Source organism: Arachis hypogaea, chromosome 19, assembly GCF_003086295.3.
Source record: "Arachis hypogaea cultivar Tifrunner chromosome 19, arahy.Tifrunner.gnm2.J5K5, whole genome shotgun sequence".
Lineage (NCBI taxonomy): Eukaryota > Viridiplantae > Streptophyta > Magnoliopsida > Fabales > Fabaceae > Arachis > Arachis hypogaea.
This window is the reverse complement of record NC_092054.1, coordinates 69456821-69477693: the sequence shown is the minus strand read 5'-3', so window position 1 is coordinate 69477693 and position 20873 is coordinate 69456821. Positions and strand designations below refer to the sequence as shown.

General features: G+C 28.7%; 2 long non-coding RNA genes across 2 annotated transcripts; one reads left to right on the top strand and one right to left on the bottom strand.

Moving 5' to 3' along the window:
- The first annotated feature begins 2458 nt into the window (after positions 1–2458).
- On the top strand, positions 2459–9426 carry LOC140182022 (uncharacterized). Its single transcript, XR_011877826.1, has 2 exons — positions 2459–3085; positions 7913–9426. It is a non-coding gene; the product is annotated as an uncharacterized lncRNA (long non-coding RNA).
- LOC140182023 (uncharacterized) lies at positions 8854–18673 on the bottom strand. The gene is made up of 2 exons (XR_011877827.1): positions 17887–18673; positions 8854–11446 (listed from the first exon to the last, which is right to left on the bottom strand). It is a non-coding gene; the product is annotated as an uncharacterized lncRNA (long non-coding RNA).
- Positions 18674–20873: the final 2200 nt, after the last annotated feature.

The following is a 20873-nucleotide window of genomic DNA, read 5'->3' as shown; positions in this document are numbered from 1 at the left end:
CTCTTAGAAGCCCTAGAAAAATAAAAAAAAATCCTAGAAAATTCTAAATACTCCTAAAAACCATAAAAAACCCTAAAAACCCTAGAAAACCCTAAAAACCCTAAAAATCCTAGAAAACTCAAAAACCTCTAGAAAATCTAAAAAAAATCCTAATAAATCCTAAAAAACCCTAAAAACCCTAGATAACCATAAAAAACCCTAGAAAACCCTAAAAACTATAAAATAATCCTAGAAATCCGATAAAATTCTATTATATCCTAAACAACCCTAAAAATCCTAGAAAACCATAAAACTGTAGAAAACTCTAAAAACGCTAGAAAACTCTAAAATACCCTAAAATACTTAGAAAATCCTAAAAATCTTGAAAAACTTGAGAAAATTCTAAAAAACTCTAGAAAACCCAAAAAATACTAGAAAATCCTAAAAAGCCCTTAAAACCCTAGAAAAGCTAAAAAATCCTCGTAAATCCTAAAAAAATCCTAGAAAACCCTAGAAAACCATAAAAACCCTTGAAAACCATAAAAATCCTAAAAAAACCCTTGAAAACTCTAAAAGACTCTAGAAAACCCAAAAAATCTAGTATATCCTAAAAAACCTAAAAATCCTACAAAACCCTAAAAACCCTACAAAACCATAAAAAAACCCTAAAAAACATTAAAGAACTCTAGAAAACCCTAGAAAACTCTAAACCCCTAGGAAATCTTGAAAAACCCTAGAAAACCCTAAAACCCTAAAAAACATGAAAAATCCTCGAAAACTCTAAAAACCCAAAAAAATCCTAGAAAATCATAAATCCCTGAAAACACTAGAAAAACCTAAAAAATTCTAGAAAACCTAGAAAACTGAAAAACCTAAAAATAGAAAACCAAAACAAACCCTAGAAAATCCTAGAAATCCTAAAACTAGAAAACCTAAAAATCTTAAAAAAAAAAACTAAAATCCTAAAAACCTAGAAAACTCTAAAAACCAAAAAATCCTATAAAATTAAGAAAATCCTAAAAACCTAGAAAATCTAAAAAACTAGAAAACCTAAAAACCTAGAAAATCTTAAAATCCTAGAAAAATCTAAAAACCAAAAAATCCTAGTAAATGCTAAAAATCCTGAAAACCCTAGCAAACCATGAAAACCTAAAAAAACCCTAAAACCATAGAAAACTTAAAGAACTTTAGAAAATCATAGAAAACCCTAAAAACTCTAAAAAAACCTAGAAACTCTTAAACGCCCTAGAAAAATAAAAAATCCTAGAAAATCCTAAATACACCTAAAAACGATAGAAAACCTAAAAAACCCTAGAAAACCCTAAAAACCCTGAAAAATCCTAGAAAACTCTAAAAACTCTAGAAAACCCAAAAAAAACTAGAAAATCATAAAATCCCTAAAAACACTAGAAAAACCTAAAAAATCCTAGAAAATCCTAGAAAAACATAAAAAATCCTAAAAACCCTAAAAACCATAAACAAACCCTAGAAAATCCTAGAAATCCTTAAACCCTAGAAAACTCTAAAAACCCTAGAAATCCCAAAAAAACCCTAAAATCCCTAAAAACCCTAGAAAACTCTAAAAAAATCCAAAAAATCCTATAAAATCATAGAAAACCCTAAAAACACCCTAGAAAATCCTAAAAAACCTAAAAACCCTAAAAACCTAGAAAACCTTAAAAACCTAAAAATCCTAGAAAACTCTAAAAATCCAAAAAAATCCTAGAAAACCATGAAAAACCCTAAAAAACCCTAAAAACCCTAGAAAACTTAAAGAACTTTAAAAAATCATAGAAAACCCTAAAAACCCTAAAAAAACCTAGAAAACTCTTAAACGCCCTAGAAAAATAAAAAAAATCCTAGAGAATCCTAAATACTCCTAAAAACCATAGAAAACCCTAAAAACCCTAAAAATCCTAGAAAACTCAAAAACCTCTAGAAAATCTAAAAAATCCTGGTAAATCCTAAAAAATCCTAAAATCCTAGATAACTATAAAAAACCCTAGAAATCCCTAAAAACCATAAAATAACCCTAGAAAATCCGAAAAAATTCTATTATATCTTAAAAAACCCTAAAAATCCTAGAAAACCATAAAACCGTAGAAAACATTAAAAAAGTCTAGAAAGCCCTAGAAAACTCTAAAAATCCTAGAAAGACCCTAAAATCCTTAGAAAACCCTAAAAAATCTTGAAAAACTCTAGAAAATTCTAAAAAACTCTAGAAAACCCAAAAAAATACTAGAAAATCCTAAAAAGCCCTTAAAACCCTAGAAAGCTAAAAAATTCTAGAAAGCCTAGAAAACCAAAAAAAACCCTAGAAAACGATAAAAACCATAGAAAACTTTAAAAAACTAGAAAATCCTTGAAAATCCTAAAACCCTAAAAAAGCAGAAAAACCCGAGAAAACTCTAATAAACTCGAAAAAACCACTAAAAAACCATAGAGTTTTCTAGCGTTTTTAGGGTTTCTAGGGGTTTTCAGGATTCTTTAGTATTTTCTAGCATTTTTTTGGATTTTCTAGAGTGTTTTAGAGTTTTCTTGGGTTTCTTGGATTTTCTAGGGTTTTCTAAGGTGTTTAGGGTTTTCTAGGGTTTTTTGGATTTTTAGGGTTTTTCTAGGAGTTTTCAGGGTTTTCTTGGGTGTTCTAGGGGTTTTTAGGGGTTTCTAGGGTTGTCAGGATTTACTAGAATTGTTTTCTAGGGTTTTTTAGTATTTTTTAGGATTTCGTAGAATTTTTTGGGTTTTTAGCGTTTTCTAAGGTTTTTAGGGTTTCTTAGGTTTTTTTAGGATTTTTTAGGGTTTTTTAAGGTTTTCAGGATTTTCTAGGGTGTTCTAGGATTAGATGGGTTTTCTAGGGTTTTTTAGGATTCTTTAGGATTTTTTAGGAGTTTTTTTGGATTTTCTAGAGTGTTTTAGGATTTTCTAGGGTTTTTTGTTTTTGGGTTTTCTATGGTTTTTAGGGTTTTCTAGGATTTTTTAGGGATTTCTAGGGTTTTTAGGGTTTTCTAGGGGTTTCAGTGTTTTTAGGGCTTTTTACGGTTTTCTAGGGTTATTACGGTTTTTAGGATTTACTAGGATTGTTTTTAGGTTTTCTAGAGTTTTTAGTGTTTTCTAGAGTTTTTAGGATTTACTAGGAATTTTAGACTTTTCTAGGTTTTTTTAGGGTTTACTAGGGTTTCTAGGATTTTGCAGAGTTTTTTTAAATTTTTCTAGGATTTTTATGATTTTCTTATGTTTTTTAGGATTTTCTAGGTTTTCTAAGGTTTTAGTGCTTTCTAGGATTTTCTGAGATTATTAGGGTTTTTTAGGGTCTTCTAGGGTATTTTAGGGTTGTTTAGGATTTCCTAAGATTTTTTTTGGGTTTTCTTGATTTGTTTAAAGCTTTCTCGTATTTTTTAGGGTTTTTACGGATGGCTAGTGTTTTCTCGGGTTTTTAGGGCTTTTTGGGATTTTGTAGGATTTTTTTTGGATTTTCTAGCGTTTTTCAAGGTTTTTTAGGGTTCTTAGTGTTTTTAGGGCTTTTTAGGATTTTCTAGGGTCTTTTGGGGTTTCTAGGGTTTTCTTGCATTCTTTAAGGTTTTCTAGGGTTTTTATGGTTTTCTAAGGTTTTTTTATGGTTTCTAGGATTATTAGGGATTTTTTGGATTTACCATTTGGTTTTCTAGAATTTTTTGAGTTTTCTAGGGTTTACTAGGGTTGCTAGGATTTTCTAGGGTTTTTTAGGGTTTTCTAGGATTTTTCAGGGTTTTCTAGGATTTATAGAATTTTTTAGGACTTTCTAGGATTTTTTTGGATTTTCTTGAGTTTTTTTAGAGTTCTCTAGGTTTTTTTTGGGTTTTTAGGATTTTCTATGTATTTTTTGGATTTTTAGGGATTTTAGGATTTTTAGGATTTTCTAGTTTTTTTAAAGTTTTCTAGGGTTTTTATGGTTTTCTAGGATTTTTTATGGTTTTTTAGGTTTTCTATGGTTTTTCGGGTTTTCTACGGTTTTTAGGGATTTTAAGGTTTTCTAGATTTTTTTAGGGTTTTCTAGGGTTTTTAGGATTTTTTTATGGTTATTAGGGTTTTTCGGATTTACTTTGATTGTTTTTGGGGTTTTCTAGACTTTTTTGAGTTTTCTAGGATTTTTTTAGAGTTTTTTATGATTTACTAGGATTTAGACATTTCTAGGATTTTTCAGGGGTTTTTAGGAGTTTCTAGGGTTTTCTTGAGTTCTTTAAAGTTATCTAGGGTTCTTATGTTTTTCTAAGGTTTTTTATGGTTTTTCTAGGGTTTTTATGATTTTTTTGGATTTACTCTAATTTAAGGTTTTCAATGGTTTTTAGGGGTTTCTAGGGTTCTATGTTTTAGGTTTCTACGATTTTAGGGGTTTTTAGAGTTTTCTAGGATTTTTAGGATTTTCTAGGGTTTTTTAAAAAAGTTTTCTAGCTTTTTTATGTGGTTTTCTAGGAAAAAATTATAAAAAACCCTAAAAAATCCTAGAATGACCATAAAAAACTCTGAAAAATCATAAAAACTCTAAAAAACATTAAAAAACTCTAGAAAATCCTAGAGAATCCTAAAAAATCTAAAAAAATCCTAGAAAATCCAAAAAAATACTAAAAAGTTAAAAACCTCAAAAAAACACTAGAAACCCCTAAAAAATTCTAACAGTCCTAGAAAACTCTAAAAAACTCTAGAAAACCCTAAAAAATCCTAGAAAACTCTAGATATCCAAAAAAAACCTACAAAACCATAAAAAAAACCTAGAAAATCTTAGAAATCTTTAAAACCCTAGATATCCAAAAAAAACCCGAAAATCCCTAAAAACTCTAGAAAACTCTAAAAAACCCAAAAAATCTTATAAAATCATAGAAAACCCTGAAAACCCTAGAAAATCCTAAAAAACCTAGAAAATCCTAAAAACCTAGAAAACATTAAAAACCCTAAAAAAATTCTTAGAAAACTCTAAAAATCCAAAAATTCCTAGTAAATTCTAAAAAACCCTAAAAACCCTAGAAAACCATGAAAAATCCTAAAAAAAACGATAAAATCCCTAGAAAACTTAAAGAACTTTAGAAAATCCTAGAAAACCCTAAAAACCCTAAAAAAACCTAGAAACTCTTAAAGCCCTAGAAAAATAAAAAAAAATCCTAGAAAATTCTAAATACTCCTAAAAACCATAAAAAACCCTAAAAACCCTAGAAAACCCTAAAAACCCTAAAAATCCTAGAAAACTCAAAAACCTCTAGAAAATCTAAAAAAATCCTAATAAATCCTAAAAAACCCTAAAAACCCTAGATAACCATAAAAAACCCTAGAAAACCCTAAAAACTATAAAATAATCCTAGAAATCCGATAAAATTCTATTATATCCTAAACAACCCTAAAAATCCTAGAAAACCATAAAACTGTAGAAAACTCTAAAAACGCTAGAAAACTCTAAAATACCCTAAAATACTTAGAAAATCCTAAAAATCTTGAAAAACTTGAGAAAATTCTAAAAAACTCTAGAAAACCCAAAAAATACTAGAAAATCCTAAAAAGCCCTTAAAACCCTAGAAAAGCTAAAAAATCCTCGTAAATCCTAAAAAAATCCTAGAAAACCCTAGAAAACCATAAAAACCCTTGAAAACCATAAAAATCCTAAAAAAACCCTTGAAAACTCTAAAAGACTCTAGAAAACCCAAAAAAATCTAGTATATCCTAAAAAACCTAAAAATCCTACAAAACCCTAAAAACCCTACAAAACCATAAAAAAACCCTAAAAAACATTAAAGAACTCTAGAAAACCCTAGAAAACTCTAAACCCCTAGGAAATCTTGAAAAACCCTAGAAAACCCTAAAACCCTAAAAAACCATGAAAAATCCTCGAAAACTCTAAAAACCCAAAAAAATCCTAGAAAATCATAAATCCCTGAAAACACTAGAAAAACCTAAAAAATTCTAGAAAACCCTAGAAAACCCTGAAAAAACCCTAAAAACCCTAGAAAAAACCCTAAAAACCATAGAAAACTTAAAGAACTTTAGAAAATCATAGAAAACCCTAAAAACTCTAAAAAAACCTAGAAACTCTTAAACGCCCTAGAAAAATAAAAAAATCCTAGAAAATCCTAAATACACCTAAAAAACGATAGAAAACCCTAAAAAACCCTAGAAAATCCTAAAAACCCTGAAAAATCCTAGAAAACTCTAAAAAACTCTAGAAAACCCAAAAAAAAACTAGAAAATCATAAAATCCCTAAAAACACTAGAAAAACCTAAAAAATCCTAGAAAATCCTAGAAAAACATAAAAAATCCTAAAAACCCTAAAAAACCATAAACAAACCCTAGAAAATCCTAGAAATCCTTAAACCCTAGAAAACTCTAAAAACCCTAGAAATCCCAAAAAAACCCTAAAATCCCTAAAAACCCTAGAAAACTCTAAAAAAATCCAAAAAATCCTATAAAATCATAGAAAACCCTAAAAACACCCTAGAAAATCCTAAAAAACCTAGAAAACCCTAAAAACTAGAAAACCTTAAAAACCCTAAAAATCCTAGAAAACTCTAAAAATCCAAAAAAATCCTAGTAAATTCTAAAAACCCTAAAAATCCTAGAAAACCATGAAAAACCCTAAAAAACCCTAAAAACCCTAGAAAACTTAAAGAACTTTAAAAAATCATAGAAAACCCTAAAAACCCTAAAAAAACCTAGAAAACTCTTAAACGCCCTAGAAAAATAAAAAAAATCCTAGAGAATCCTAAATACTCCTAAAAACCATAGAAAACCCTAGAAAACCCTAAAAATCCTAGAAAACTCAAAAACCTCTAGAAAATCTAAAAAAATCCTGGTAAATCCTAAAAAATCCTAAAAATCCTAGATAACTATAAAAAACCCTAGAAATCCCTAAAAACCATAAAATAACCCTAGAAAATCCGAAAAAATTCTATTATATCTTAAAAAACCCTAAAAATCCTAGAAAACCATAAAACCGTAGAAAACATTAAAAAAGTCTAGAAAGCCCTAGAAAACTCTAAAAATCCTAGAAAGACCCTAAAATCCTTAGAAAACCCTAAAAAATCTTGAAAAACTCTAGAAAATTCTAAAAACTCTAGAAAACCCAAAAAAATACTAGAAAATCCTAAAAAGCCCTTAAAACCCTAGAAAGCTAAAAAATTCTAGAAAGCCTAGAAAACCAAAAAAAACCCTAGAAAACGATAAAAACCATAGAAAACTTTAAAAAACTAGAAAATCCTTGAAAATCCTAAAACCCTAAAAAAGCAGAAAAACCCGAGAAAACTCTAATAAACTCGAAAAAACCACTAAAAAACCATAGAGTTTTCTAGCGTTTTTAGGGTTTCTAGGGGTTTTCAGGATTCTTTAGTATTTTCTAGCATTTTTTTGGATTTTCTAGAGTGTTTTAGAGTTTTCTTGGGTTTCTTGGATTTTCTAGGGTTTTCTAAGGTGTTTAGGGTTTTCTAGGGTTTTTTGGATTTTTAGGGTTTTTCTAGGAGTTTTCAGGGTTTTCTTGGGTGTTCTAGGGGTTTTTAGGGGTTTCTAGGGTTGTCAGGATTTACTAGAATTGTTTTCTAGGGTTTTTTAGTATTTTTTAGGATTTCGTAGAATTTTTTGGGTTTTTAGCGTTTTCTAAGGTTTTTAGGGTTTCTTAGGTTTTTTTTAGGTTTTTTTAAGGTTTTCAGGATTTTCTAGGGTGTTCTAGGATTAGATGGGTTTTCTAGGGTTTTTTAGGATTCTTTAGGATTTTTTAGGAGTTTTTTTGGATTTTCTAGAGTGTTTTAGGATTTTCTAGGGTTTTTTGTTTTTGGGTTTTCTATGGTTTTTAGGGTTTTCTAGGATTTTTTAGGGATTTCTAGGGTTTTTAGGGTTTTCTAGGGGTTTCAGTGTTTTTAGGGCTTTTTACGGTTTTCTAGGGTTATTACGGTTTTTAGGATTTACTAGGATTGTTTTTAGGTTTTCTAGAGTTTTTTAGGATTTACTAGGAATTTTAGACTTTTCTAGGTTTTTTTAGGGTTTTTTTTAGGGTTTACTAGGGTTTCTAGGATTTTGCAGAGTTTTTTTAAATTTTTCTAGGATTTTTATGATTTTCTTATGTTTTTTAGGATTTTCTAGGTTTTCTAAGGTTTTTAGTGCTTTCTAGGATTTTCTGAGATTATTAGGGTTTTTTAGGGTCTTCTAGGGTATTTTAGGGTTGTTTAGGATTTCCTAAGATTTTTTTTGGGTTTTCTTGATTTGTTTAAAGCTTTCTCGTATTTTTTAGGGTTTTTACGGATGGCTAGTGTTTTCTCGGGTTTTTAGGGCTTTTTGGGATTTTGTAGGATTTTTTTTGGATTTTCTAGCGTTTTTCAAGGTTTTTTAGGGTTCTTAGTGTTTTTAGGGCTTTTTAGGATTTTCTAGGGTCTTTTGGGGTTTCTAGGGTTTTCTTGCATTCTTTAAGGTTTTCTAGGGTTTTTATGGTTTTCTAAGGTTTTTTTATGGTTTCTAGGATTATTAGGGATTTTTTGGATTTACCATTTGGTTTTCTAGAATTTTTTGAGTTTTCTAGGGTTTACTAGGGTTGCTAGGATTTTCTAGGGTTTTTTAGGGTTTTCTAGGATTTTTCAGGGTTTTCTAGGATTTATAGAATTTTTTAGGACTTTCTAGGATTTTTTTGGATTTTCTTGAGTTTTTTTAGAGTTCTCTAGGTTTTTTTTGGGTTTTTAGGATTTTCTATGTATTTTTTGGATTTTTAGGGATTTTAGGATTTTTAGGATTTTCTAGTTTTTTTAAAGTTTTCTAGGTTTTTATGGTTTTCTAGGATTTTTTATGGTTTTTTAGGTTTTCTATGGTTTTTCGGGTTTTCTACGGTTTTTAGGGATTTTAAGGTTTTCTAGATTTTTTTAGGGTTTTTAGGATTTTTTTTATGGTTATTAGGGTTTTTAGGATTTACTTTGATTGTTTTTGGGGTTTTCTAGACTTTTTTGAGTTTTCTAGGATTTTTTTAGAGTTTTTTACGATTTACTAGGATTTAGACATTTCTAGGATTTTTCAGGGGTTTTTAGGAGTTTCTAGGGTTTTCTTGAGTTCTTTAAAGTTATCTAGGGTTCTTATGTTTTTCTAAGGTTTTTTATGGTTTTTCTAGGGTTTTTATGATTTTTTTGGATTTACTCTAATTTAAGGTTTTCAATGGTTTTTAGGGGTTTCTAGGGTTCTCTATGTTTTTTAGGATTTCTACGATTTTAGGGGTTTTTAGAGTTTTCTAGGATTTTTAGGATTTTCTAGGGTTTTTTAAAAAAGTTTTCTAGCTTTTTTATGTGGTTTTCTAGGAAAAAATTATAAAAAACCCTAAAAAATCCTAGAATGACCATAAAAAACTCTGAAAAATCATAAAAACTCTAGAAAATCCTAGAGAATCCTAAAAAATCTAAAAAATCCTAGAAAATCTAAAAAATACTAAAAAGTTAAAAACCTCAAAAAAACACTAGAAACCCCTAAAAAATTCTAACAGTCCTAGAAAACTCTAAAAAATCTAGAAAACCCTAAAAAATCCTAGAAAACTCTATAAACTCTAGAAAACAAAAAAAATCCTAGTAAATCCTAAAGACTAATAAAATCCTAGAAAACCATGAAAAACCCTACAAAACCATAAAAACCCTAGAAAACTTTAAAGAACTCCTGAAAACCCTAAAAAACCCTAGAAAACTCTAAAAATCTCTAGAAAACCCAAAAAAATTCTATAAAATCATAAAATCCCTAAAAACCATAAAAAAACCTACAAAACCATAAAAAAACCTAGAAAATCTTAGAAATCTTTAAAACCCTAGATATCCAAAAAAAACCCGAAAATCCCTAAAAACTTAGAAAACTCTAAAAAACCCAAAAAATCTTATAAAATCATAGAAAACCCTGAAAACCCTAGAAAATCCTAAAAAACCTAGAAAATCCTAAAAACCCTAGAAAACATTAAAAACCCTAAAAAAATTCTTAGAAAACTCTAAAAATCCAAAAATTCCTAGTAAATTCTAAAAAACCCTAAAAACCCTAGAAAACCATGAAAAATCCTAAAAAAACGATAAAATCCCTAGAAAACTTAAAGAACTTTAGAAAACCCTAAAAACCCTAAAAAAACCTAGAAACTCTTAAAAGCCCTAGAAAAATAAAAAAAAATCCTAGAAAATTCTAAATACTCCTAAAAACCATAAAAAACCCTAAAAACCCTAGAAAACCCTAGAAAACCCTAAAAATCCTAGAAAACTCAAAAACCTCTAGAAAATCTAAAAAAAATCCTAATAAATCCTAAAAAACCCTAAAAACCCTAGATAACCATAAAAAACCCTAGAAAACCCTAAAAACTATAAAATAATCCTAGAAATCCGATAAAATTCTATTATATCCTAAACAACCCTAAAAATCCTAGAAAACCATAAAACTGTAGAAAACTCTAAAAACGCTAGAAAACTCTAAAATACCCTAAAATACTTAGAAAATCCTAAAAATCTTGAAAAACTTGAGAAAATTCTAAAAAACTCTAGAAAACCCAAAAAATACTAGAAAATCCTAAAAAGCCCTTAAAACCCTAGAAAAGCTAAAAAATCCTCGTAAATCCTAAAAAAATCCTAGAAAACCCTAGAAAACCATAAAAACCCTTGAAAACCATAAAAATCCTAAAAAAACCCTTGAAAACTCTAAAAGACTCTAGAAAACCCCAAAAAATCTAGTATATCCTAAAAAACCTAAAAATCCTACAAAACCCAAAAACCCTACAAAACCATAAAAAAACCCTAAAAAACATTAAAGAACTCTAGAAAACCCTAGAAAACTCTAAACCCCTAGGAAATCTTGAAAAACCCTAGAAAACCCTAAAACCCTAAAAAACCATGAAAAATCCTCGAAAACTCTAAAAACCCAAAAAAATCCTAGAAAATCATAAATCCCTGAAAACACTAGAAAAACCTAAAAAATTCTAGAAAACCCTAGAAAACCCTGAAAAAACCCTAAAAACCCTAGAAAACCCTAAAAACCATAGAAAACTTAAAGAACTTTAGAAAATCATAGAAAACCCTAAAAACTCTAAAAAAACCTAGAAACTCTTAAACGCCCTAGAAAAATAAAAAAATCCTAGAAAATCCTAAATACACCTAAAAACGATAGAAAACCCTAAAAAACCCTAGAAAATCCTAAAAACCCTGAAAAATCCTAGAAAACTCTAAAAAACTCTAGAAAACCCAAAAAAAAACTAGAAAATCATAAAATCCCTAAAAACACTAGAAAAACCTAAAAAATCCTAGAAAATCCTAGAAAAACATAAAAAATCCTAAAAACCCTAAAAAACCATAAACAAACCCTAGAAAATCCTAGAAATCCTTAAACCCTAGAAAACTCTAAAAACCCTAGAAATCCCAAAAAAACCCTAAAATCCCTAAAAACCCTAGAAAACTCTAAAAAAATCCAAAAAATCCTATAAAATCATAGAAAACCCTAAAAACACCCTAGAAAATCCTAAAAAACCTAGAAAACCCTAAAAACTAGAAAACCTTAAAAACCCTAAAAAATCCTAGAAAACTCTAAAAATCCAAAAAAATCCTAGCAAATTCTAAAAAACCCTAAAAATCCTAGAAAACCATGAAAAACCCTAAAAAACCCTAAAAACCCTAGAAAACTTAAAGAACTTTAAAAAATCATAGAAAACCCTAAAAACCCTAAAAAAACCTAGAAAACTCTTAAACGCCCTAGAAAAATAAAAAAAATCCTAGAGAATCCTAAATACTCCTAAAAACCATAGAAAACCCTAGAAAACCCTAAAAATCCTAGAAAACTCAAAAACCTCTAGAAAATCTAAAAAAATCCTGGTAAATCCTAAAAAATCCTAAAAATCCTAGATAACTATAAAAAACCCTAGAAATCCCTAAAAACCATAAAATAACACTAGAAAATCCGAAAAAATTCTATTATATCTTAAAAAACCCTAAAAATCCTAGAAAACCATAAAACCGTAGAAAACATTAAAAAAGTCTAGAAAGCCCTAGAAAACTCTAAAAATCCTAGAAAGACCCTAAAATCCTTACAAAACCCTAAAAAATCTTGAAAAACTCTAGAAAATTCTAAAAAGCTCTAGAAAACCCAAAAAAATACTAGAAAATCCTAAAAAGCCCTTAAAACCCTAGAAAGCTAAAAAATTCTAGAAAGCCTAGAAAACCAAAAAAAACCCTAGAAAACGATAAAAACCATAGAAAACTTTAAAAAACTAGAAAATCCTTGAAAATCCTAAAACCCTAAAAAAGCAGAAAAACCCGAGAAAACTCTAATAAACTCGAAAAAACCACTAAAAAACCATAGAGTTTTCTAGCGTTTTTAGGGTTCTAGGGGTTTTCAGGATTCTTTAGTATTTTCTCGCATTTTTTTGGATTTTCTAGAGTGTTTTAGAGTTTTCTAAGGTGTTTAGGGTTTTCTAGGGTTTTTTGGATTTTTATTGTTTTTCTAGGAGTTTTCAGGGTTTTCTTGGGTGTTCTAGGGTTTTTATGGGTTTCTAGGGTTGTTAGGATTTACTAGAATTGTTTTCTAGGGTTTTTTAGTATTTTTTATGATTTCGTAGAATTTTTGGGTTTTTAGCGTTTTCTAAGGTTTTTAGGGTTTCTTAGGTTTTTTTAGGATTTTTTAGGGTTTTTAAGGTTTTCAGGATTTTCTAGGGTGTTCTAGGATTAGATGGGTTTTCTAGGGTTTTTTAGGATTCTTTAGGATTTTTTAGGAGTTTTTTTGGATTTTCTAGAGTGTTTTAGGATTTTCTAGGGTTTTTTGTTTTTGGGTTTTCTATGGTTTTTAGGGTTTTCTAGGATTTTTTAGGGATTTCTAGGGTTTTTAGGGTTTTCTAGGGGTTTCAGTGTTTTTAGGGCTTTTTACGGTTTTCTAGGGTTATTACGGTTTTTAGGATTTACTAGGATTGTTTTTAGGTTTTCTAGAGTTTTTAGTGTTTTCTAGAGTTTTTTAGGATTAACTAGGAATTTTAGACTTTTCTAGGTTTTTTTAGGGTTTACTAGGGTTTCTAGGATTTTGCAGAGTTTTTTTAAATTTTTCTAGGATTTTTATGATTTTCTTATGTTTTTTAGGATTTTCTAGGTTTTCTAAGGTTTTTAGTGCTTTCTAGGATTTTCTGAGATTATTAGGGTTTTTTAGGGTCTTCTAGGGTATTTTAGGGTTGTTTAGGATTTCCTAAGATTTTTTTTGGTTTTCTTGATTTGTTTAAAGCTTTCTCGTATTTTTTAGGGTTTTTACGGATGGCTAGTGTTTTCTCGGGTTTTTAGGGCTTTTTGGGATTTTGTAGGATTTTTTTGGATTTTCTAGCGTTTTTCAAGGTTTTTTAGGGTTCTTAGTGTTTTTAGGGCTTTTTAGGATTTTCTAGGGTCTTTTGGGGTTTCTAGGGTTTTCTTGCATTCTTTAAGGTTTTCTAGGGTTTTTATGGTTTTCTAAGGTTTTTTTATGGTTTCTAGGATTATTAGGGATTTTTTGGATTTACCATTTGGTTTTCTAGATTTTTTGAGTTTTCTAGGGTTTACTAGGGTTGCTAGGATTTTCTAGGGTTTTTTAGGGTTTTCTAGGATTTTTCAGGGTTTTCTAGGATTTATAGAATTCTTTAGGACTTTCTAGGATTTTTTTGGATTTTCTTGAGTTTTTTTAGAGTTCTCTAGGTTTTTTTTGGGTTTTTAGGATTTTCTATGTATTTTTTGGATTTTTAGGGATTTTAGGATTTTTAGGATTTTCTAGTTTTTTTTAAAGTTTTCTAAGGTTTTTATGGTTTTCTAGGATTTTTTTGGTTTTTTAGGTTTTCTATGGTTTTTTGGGTTTTCTACGGTTTTTAGGGTTTTTAAGGTTTTCTAGATTTTTTTAGGGTTTTCTAGGGTTTTTAGGATTTTCTTGGGTTTTCAGGGGTTTCTAGGGTTTTCTTGAGTTCTTTAAAGTTATCTAGGGTTCTTATGTTTTTCTAAGGTTTTTTATGGTTTTTCTAGGGTTTTTATGATTTTTTTGGATTTACTCTAATTTAAGGTTTTCAATGGTTTTTAGGGGTTTCTAGGGTTCTTCTCTATGTTTTTTTGGATTTTCTATGATTTTCGGGGTTTTTAGAGTTTTCTAGGATTTTTAGGATTTTCTATGGTTTTCTATAGTTTTTTAAAGTTTTCTAGCTTTTTTATTTGGTTTTCTAGGGTTTTAGAAGTTTTTAGGGTTTTCTAGGAAAAAATTATAAAAAACACTAAAAAATCTTAGAATGACCATAAAAAACTCTGAAAAATCATAAAAACTCTAAAAAACATTAAAAAACTCTAGAAAATTCTAGAGAATCCTAAAAAATCCAAAAAATCCTAGAAAATCCTAAAAAATACTAAAAAGTTAAAAACCTCAAAAAAACACTAGAAACCCCTAAAAAATTCTAACAGTCCTAGAAAACTCTAAAAAACTCTAGAAAACCCTAAAAAATCCTAGAAAACTCTATAAACTCTAGAAAACAAAAAAAAATCCTAGTAAATCCTAAAGACTAATAAAATCCCTAGAAAACCTTGAAGAACCCTACAAAACCATAAAAACCCTAGAAAACTTTAAAGAACTCCTGAAAACCCTAAAAAACCCTAGAAAACTCTAAAAAATTCTAGAAAACCCAAAAAAATTCTATAAAATCATAAAATCCCTAAAAACCATAAAAAAACCTACAAAACGATAAAAAAAACCTAAAAAATCTTAGAAATCTTTAAAACCCTAGAAATCCAAAAAAAAACCCGAAAATCCCTAAAAACTCTAGAAAACTCTAAAAAACACAAAAAATCTTATAAAATCATAGAAAACCCTGAAAACCCTAGAAAATCCTAAAAAACCTAGAAAATCCTAAAAACCCTAGAAAACATTAAAAACCCTAAAACAATTCTTAGAAAACTCTAAAAATCCAAAAATTCCTAGTAAATTCTAAAAAACCCTAAAAACCCTAGAAAACCATGAAAAATCCTAAAAAAACGATAAAATCCCTAGAAAACTTAAAGAACTTTAGAAAATCCTAGAAAACCCTAAAAACCCTAAAAAAACCTAGAAAACTCTTAAAAGCCCTAGAAAAATAAAAAAAATCCTAGAAAATTCTAAATACTCCTAAAAACCATAAAAAACCCTAAAAACCCTAGAAAACCCTAAAAAACCCTAAAAATCCTAGAAAACTCAAAAACCTCTAGAAAATCTAAAAAAAATCCTAATAAATCCTAAAAAACCCTAAAAACCCTAGATAACCATAAAAAACCCTAGAAAACCCTAAAAACTATAAAATAATCCTAGAAATCCGATAAAATTCTATTATATCCTAAACAACCCTAAAAATCCTAGAAAACCATAAAACTGTAGAAAACTCTAAAATACCCTAAAATACTTAGAAAATCCTAAAAATCTTGAAAAACTCGAGAAAACTCTAAAAAACTCTAGAAAACCCAAAAAATACTAGAAAATCCTAAAAAGCCCTTAAAACCCTAGAAAAGCTAAACAATCCTCGTAAATCCTAAAAAAATCCTAGAAAACCCTAGAAAACCATAAAAACCCTTGAAAACCATAAAAATCCTAAAAAAACCCTTGAAAACTCTAAAAGACTCTAGAAAATCCAAAAAAAGCCTAGTATATCCTAAAAAACCTAAAAATCCTACAAAACCCTAAAAACCCTACAAAACCATAAAAAAACCCTAAAAAACATTAAAGAACTCTAGAAAATCCTAGAAAACTCTAAAACCCCTAGGAAATCTTGAAAAACCCTAGAAAACCCTAAAACCCTAAAAAGCCATGAAAAATTCTCGAAAACTCTAAAAACCCAAAAAAATCCTAGAAAATCATAAAATCCCTGAAAACACTAGAAAAACCTAAAAAATTCTAGAAAACCTAAATCCTAGTAAATCCTAAAACCCTAAAAAACCATGAAAAATCCTCGAAAACTCTAAAAACCCAAAAAAAAAAAAAAACTAGAAAATCATAAAATCCCTAAAAACACTAGAAAAACCTAAAAACCCTAAAAAACATTAAAAACCCTAAAACAATTCTTAGAAAACTCTAAAAATCCAAAAATTCCTAGTAAATTCTAAAAAACCCTAAAAACCCTAGAAAACCATGAAAAATCCTAAAAAAACGATAAAATCCCTAGAAAACTTAAAGAACTTTAGAAAATCCTAGAAAACCCTAAAAACCCTAAAAAAACCTAGAAAACTCTTAAAAGCCCTAGAAAAATAAAAAAAAAATCCTAGAAAATTCTAAATACTCCTAAAAACCATAAAAAACCCTAAAAACCCTAGAAAACCCTAAAAAACCCTAAAAATCCTAGAAAACTCAAAAACCTCTAGAAAATCTAAAAAAAATCCTAATAAATCCTAAAAAACCCTAAAAACCCTAGATAACCATAAAAAACCCTAGAAAACCCTAAAAACTATAAAATAATCCTAGAAATCCGATAAAATTCTATTATATCCTAAACAACCCTAAAAATCCTAGAAAACCATAAAACTGTAGAAAACTCTAAAATACCCTAAAATACTTAGAAAATCCTAAAAATCTTGAAAAACTCGAGAAAACTCTAAAAAACTCTAGAAAACCCAAAAAATACTAGAAAATCCTAAAAAGCCCTTAAAACCCTAGAAAAGCTAAAAAATCCTCGTAAATCCTAAAAAAATCCTAGAAAACCCTAGAAAACCATAAAAACCCTTGAAAACCATAAAAATCCTAAAAAAATCCTTGAAAACTCTAAAAGACTCTAGAAAATCCAAAAAAAGCCTAGTATATCCTAAAAAACCTAAAAATCCTACAAAACGCTAAAAACCCTACAAAACCATAAAAAAAACCCTAAAAAACATTAAAGAACTCTAGAAAACCCTAGAAAACTCTTAAACCCCTAGGAAATCTTGAAAAACCCTAGAAAACCCTAAAACCCTAAAAAGCCATGAAAAATTCTCGAAAACTCTAAAAACCCAAAAAAATCCTAGAAAATCATAAAATCCCTGAAAACACTAGAAAAACCTAAAAAATTCTAGAAAACCTAAATCCTAGTAAATCCTAAAACCCTAAAAAACCATGAAAAATCCTCGAAAACTCTAAAAACCCAAAAAAAAAAAAACTAGAAAATCATAAAATCCCTAAAAACACTAGAAAAACCTAAAAAATCCTAGAAAATCCTAGAAAAACCTAAAAAAATCCTAAAAACCATAAAAAAACCCTAGAAAATCCTAGAAATCCTTAAAACCCTAGAAAACCCTAAAAACCCTAGAAAACCTTAAAAACCCTAAAAATTCTTAGAAAACCCTAAAAACCCAAAAAAATCCTAGTAAATTCTAAAAAACCCTAAAAATCCTAGAAAACCATGAAAAACCCTAAAAAACCCTAAAAACCCTAGAAAACTTAAAGAACTTTAGAAAATCATAGAAAACCCTAAAAACCCTAAAAAAACCTAGAAAACTCTTAAACGCCCTAGAAAAATAAAAAAATCCTAGAAAATCCTAAATACTCCTAAAAACCGTAGAAAACCCTATAAAACCCTAAAAACCCTAAAAATCCTAGAAAATTCAAAAACCTCTAGAAAATCTAAAAAAATCCTGGTAAATCCTAAAAAATCCTAAAAATCCTAGATAACTATAAAAAACCCTAGAAATCCCTAAAAACCAAAAAATATCCCTAGAAAATCCGAAAAAATTCTATTATATCTTAAAAAACCATAAAAATCCTAAAAAATCCTAGAAAATCCTAGAAAAACCTAAAAAATCCTAAAAACCCTAAAAAACCATAAAAAACCCTAGAAAATCCTAGAGATCCTTAAAACCCTAGAAAACCCTAAAAACCCTAGAAATCCCAAAAAAAACCCTAAAATCCCTAAAAACCCTAAAAAACTCTAAAAAATCTAAAAAATCCTATAAAATCATAGAAAACCCTAAAAACCCTAGAAAATCCTAAAAAACCTAGAAAACCCTAAAAACCCTAGAAAACCTTAAAAACCCTAAAAATTCCTAGAAAACCCTAAAAACCCAAAAAAATCCTAGTAAATTCTAAAAAACCCTAAAAATCCTAGAAAACCATGAAAAACCCTAAAAAACCCTAAAAACCCTAGAAAACTTAAAGAACTTTAGAAAATCATAGAAAACCCTAAAAACCCTAAAAAAACCTAGAAAACTCATAAACGCCCTAGAAAAATAAAAAAAATCCTAGAAAATCCTAAATACTCCTAGAAACCGTAGAAAACCCTATAAAACCCTAAAAACCCTAAAAATCCTAGAAAACTCAAAAACCTCTAGAAAATCTAAAAAAATCCTGGTAAATCCTAAAAAATCCTAAAAATCCTAGATAACTATAAAAAAACCCTAGAAATCCCTAAAAACCATAAAATATCCCTAGAAAATCCGAAAAAATTCAATTATATCTTAAAAAACCATAAAAATCCTGGAAAACCATAAAACCGTAGAAAACATTAAAAAAGTCTAGAAAGACCTAGAAAACTCTAAAAATCCTAGAAAGACCCTAAAATCCTTAGAAAACCCTAAAAAATCTTGAAAAACTCTAGAAACTTCTAAAAAACTCTAGAAAACCCAAAAAAATACTAGAAAATCCTAAAAAGCCCTTAAAACCCTAGAAAGCTAAAAAATTCTAGAAAGCCTAGAAAACCAAAAAAAACCCTAGAAAACGATAAAAACCATAGAAAACTTTAAAAAACTAGAAAATCCTTGAAAATCCTAAAACCCTAAAAAAGCAGAAAAACGCGAGAAAACTCTAATAAACTCGAAAAAACCACTAAAAAACCATAGAGTTTTCTAGCGTTTTTAGGGTTTCTAGGGGTTTTCAGGATTCTTTAGTATTTTCTCGCATTTTTTTGGATTTTCTAGAGTGTTTTAGAGTTTTCTAAGGTGTTTAGGGTTTTCTAGGGTTTTTTGGATTTTTAGGGTTTTTCTAGGAGTTTTCAGGGTTTTCTTGGGTGTTCTAGGGGTTTTTATGGGTTTCTAGGGTTGTTAGGATTTACTAGAATTGTTTTCTAGGGTTTTTTAGTATTTTTTAGGATTTCGTAGAATTTTTAGGGTTTTTAGCGTTTTCTAAGGTTTTTAGGGTTTCTTAGGTTTTTTTAGGATTTTTTAGGGTTTTTAAGGTTTTCAGGATTTTCTAGGGAGTTCTAGGATTAGATGGGTTTTCTAGGGTTTTTTAGGATTCTTTAGGATTTTTTAGGATTTTTTTTGGATTTTCTAGAGTGTTTTAGGATTTTCTAGGGTTTTTTTGTTTTTGGGTTTTATATGGTTTTTAGGGTTTTTCAGGATTTTTTAGGGATTTCTAGGGTTTTTTAGGGTTTTCTAGGGGTTTCAGCGTTTTTAGGGCTTTTTACGGTTTTCTAGGGTTATTACGGTTTTTAGGATTTACTAGGATTGTTTTTAGGTTTTCTAGAGTTTTTAGTGTTTTCTAGAGTTTTTTAGGATTTACTAGGAATTTTAGACTTTTCTAGGTTTTTTTAGGGTTTACTAGGGTTTCTAGGATTTTGCAGAGTTTTTTTTAATTTTTCTAGGATTTTTATGATTTTCTTATGTTTTTTAGGATTTTCTAGGTTTTCTAAGGTTTTTAGTGCTTTCTAGGATTTTCTGAGATTATAAGGGTTTTTTCGGGTCTTCTAGGATATTTTAGGGTTTTTTAGGATTTCCTAAGATTTTTTTTGGGTTTTCTTGATTTTTTTAAAGCTTTCTCGTATTTTTTAGGGTTTTTACGGATGGCTAGTGTTTTCTTGGGTTTTTAGGGCTTTTTGGGATTTTGTAGGATTTTTTTGGATTTTCTAGCGTTTTTCAAGGTTTTTTAGGGTTCTTAGTGTTTTTAGGGCTTTTTAGGATTTTCTAGGGTCTTTTGGGGTTTCTAGGGTTTTCTTGCGTTCTTTAAGGTTTTCTAGGGTTTTTATGGTTTTCTAAGGTTTTTTTATGGTTTCTAGGATTATTAGGGATTTTTTGGATTTACCATTTGGTTTTCTAGAAATTTTTTAGTTTTCTAGGGTTTACTAGGGTTGCTAGGATTTTCTAGGATTTTTTAGGGTTTTATAGGATTTTTCAGGGTTTTCTAGGATTTATAGAATTTTTTAGGACTTTCTAGGATTTTTTTGGATTTTCTTGAGTTTTTTTAGAGTTCTCTAGGTTTTTTTTGGGTTTTTAGGATTTTCTATGTATTTTTTGGATTTTTAGGGATTTTAGGATTTTTAGGATTTTCTAGTTTTTTTAAAGTTTTCTAAGGTTTTTATGGTTTTCTAGGATTTTTATGGTTTTTTAGGTTTTCTATGGTTTTTCGGGTTTTCTACGGTTTTTAGGGATTTTAAGATTTTCTAGATTTTTTTAGGGTTTTCTAGGGTTTTTAGGATTTTCTTGGGTTTTCAGGGTTTTCTAGGGTTTTTAGGATTTTTTTATGGTTATTAGGGTTTTTAGGATTTACTTTGATTGTTTTTGGGGTTTTCTAGACTTTTTTGAGTTTTCTAGGATTTTTTTAGAGTTTTTTATGATTTACTAGGGATTTAGACATTTCTAGGATTTTTTTAGGGGTTTCTAGTGTTCTTATGTTTTTCTAAGGTTTTTTATGGTTTTTCTAGGGTTTTTATGATTTTTTTGGATTTACTCTAATTTAAGGTTTTCAATGGTTTTTAGGGGTTTCTAGGGTTCTCTATGTTTTTTAGGATTTTCTACGATTTTAGGGGTTTTTAGAGTTTTCTAGGCTTTTTAGGATTTTCTAGGGTTTTCTATAGTTTTTTAAAGTTTTCTAGCTTTTTTATGTGGTTTTCTAGGGTTTTAGGGGTTTTTATGGTTTTCTAGGAAAAAATTATAAAAAAAATCTAAAAAATCCTAGAATGACCATAAAAAACTCTGAAAAATCATAAAATCCTAGAGAATCCTAAAAAATCCTAGAAAATCCTAAAAAATACTAAAAAGTTAAAAACCTC